Here is a 2,500-nt window from a genome sequence, read left to right as displayed (position 1 = left end):
AAACGATTCGAGAATACGAGGTTTGTAGACTTTGAAACCTCTGAACTTTAGTCTCATCAAAACCATTGGGATACCCAGTTTTATTAACTTAGCCGATACCTACGAACACTAGTATCCTATGATAATTTCTTCGATATGTAGTACGGCTGCCTTAGTATTGCCAAAGAATTAGTTAAATATATGCTAACAAATTTCAGTAACGCTGGTAGACCGAAATATACAAAATATAATAGTTTACTATATACATGTACGTTTTCTGTGTTGGCACGTTACAGAAAACGTGAGAAATATCTGTCACAATGAATCGCGGCAACTCGCAAGAGTTCTATTTGATCTGCCGTCACATCTCGTGATTATATATATGAATTACGTTGTTTTTTTCTTCATTTTTTGGATATATTGTATAAAATAATGTGGTATAAATATGTGTCATTCAGATAGTGTTCTCACCTCACTGTATCTTTTATTTAGTTGTTACTGAAGAATAATATTTCCTTTTCACTTAATGGGAATGTATATAGTCTTAGGGTCTTGAATTTATATGAAGCATTTTAAATATCTCAGGAAATGCTTCTAGATAAAGAATATGACTCTATTATTTTATTTTGTATCCGTAGGATGCTGGCCCTACAGTATTTTCTCTATAATCTTTATATCAATTTTTCTTAATATTTCCATCTTTCTATACTAAGTGAACAGGAAGATGCTAGGTATGGGTAAACTCCCACCACTCGCCAGCCAACTACAATTCCATGAAGCTCATTTACAAGATCTAGGTGCTGTTTCTTGCACAGACATTCAAGCACTCACTACATGATCTTGGTGGACCTGTCTCTGGCATAGTGCGTTTGGTGCTTCGTGAATTCTCTCTAGGATCACCGTACATGACAGTTCAACAAAATGACAGTTCTCAAGGCGGAAAAAAATGTATTTACAACAACTTTCTCACTGTATCTTCCTGATATATTCTCTTATATCACGTATATCAGTATTAGGTATTAAGATCTTTCTTTCAGAAAAATATTTGCAAGAGTTTTAAAACAGATGCTAGTACTCAGCTATATCATAAAACTTTGCTGCTAAGATGGTTATGGCATGAGGGGTTTAGCAAAGCCATTCTGAGAACGTATAAGTTCAGTTTAGTGTTTTTTCACGCGTCAGTTTATTCCAATGAGGACAGATTATCGTAGTTATCTGAGTTAAGACCTCAGATTAAAAAAAAAATAATAATAATAATAATTATAAAAATAAAAAATAAAACCATAAACCATTCTGAAAACACATAGGTTGAGTTCAGTGTTGTTCAATCAAGACAGTTTAGCCCAATAAGGTCAGGTTAACGTAAATTCTTTGGGTGTTAAAGAGGTATATCCAGACCAGACCTCAGCAGTCTCATGAAATATAACACCGACGATCAAGCAAATCCAGGAGAGAGTTTCATACTTCTTTGTGCTCCTCCAACTCAACCATCCATACTCTATTGAGAGAGAGAAAGAGAAAAAGAGAGAGAGATAGGACAGTAATATATAGTGTATCAATGTCTGTGATCTAGGTAAACTACACACCCTGCATTCGTTTTCTTGCTCGCTTGTTTGAACGCCTATGTCCTACGCTTGCCCCTCCCATGCACCTGGCAAGTCTTTGAACAGGTAAGTAGCTTTTCATAGTCTTTGTCTCACATGGAATAAAGGATTGGAGTCTGACAACAACAATAACTTTATTTGTATTAGAATCTTTTCTATTTGATTGTTTATCTCTGTCTTGCTGTTTTTTTTTTTGTTTTTTTTTTGGGGGGGGGGGGTGTACCGCCTGACATTTCATCTTTATTCATGTATAAACATACAAGCCTATTCCTGTCTTTATCTACAACTGTGCATCATTATATACCCTTACATAGAGATATAAGATTTGATAGAATGATTGCTAGATAAATACACGAACGTAATGAGAGAAAGAGGAAGAGTGCATATTTCAGTATTTATGAAATATATGAGGTGAGTAACAATATCATTTGCCAATTTTAGTTATGCATACTATGTCAAATGTAAATTCTCTGACCCCAAAATACTGTGCACGGTATTCTGACCCTTATAACGAGAGAATAGAGGGAACACTACCTATATGTAATAACACAAAAATCCTCTATGTTATGCAGTGGCTGTTTAACTGCTCACTCCCCTAATTAGACGATAATCATTGAACAATTATAAAAAGATAAATGTCAAAAATACTTTGTGGTAGACCTTTACATTAGTTTCATTCTGAAAATCATTGAGAATCTCCATTTTGGTTTAAAATTGATAACATAGACCCAAAAATCAATGGATATGGGATATTCCAATATTCATATCTAATTTCCAAATGGTACAGGAATTCATCAGTAAGATTGACATACCTATTTTCCAGCAAATATTTTTCCCTCGTGTCATAAGGCAAGGCCAAACATATAACATAATTACAAATAATAACTTTATAAAGGTGAGAATATAATAGTTAAACT

This window comes from Penaeus vannamei, chromosome 15 (assembly GCF_042767895.1).
Source record: "Penaeus vannamei isolate JL-2024 chromosome 15, ASM4276789v1, whole genome shotgun sequence".
NCBI lineage: Eukaryota > Metazoa > Arthropoda > Malacostraca > Decapoda > Penaeidae > Penaeus > Penaeus vannamei.
Note: the sequence above shows the minus strand (reverse complement) of the source record.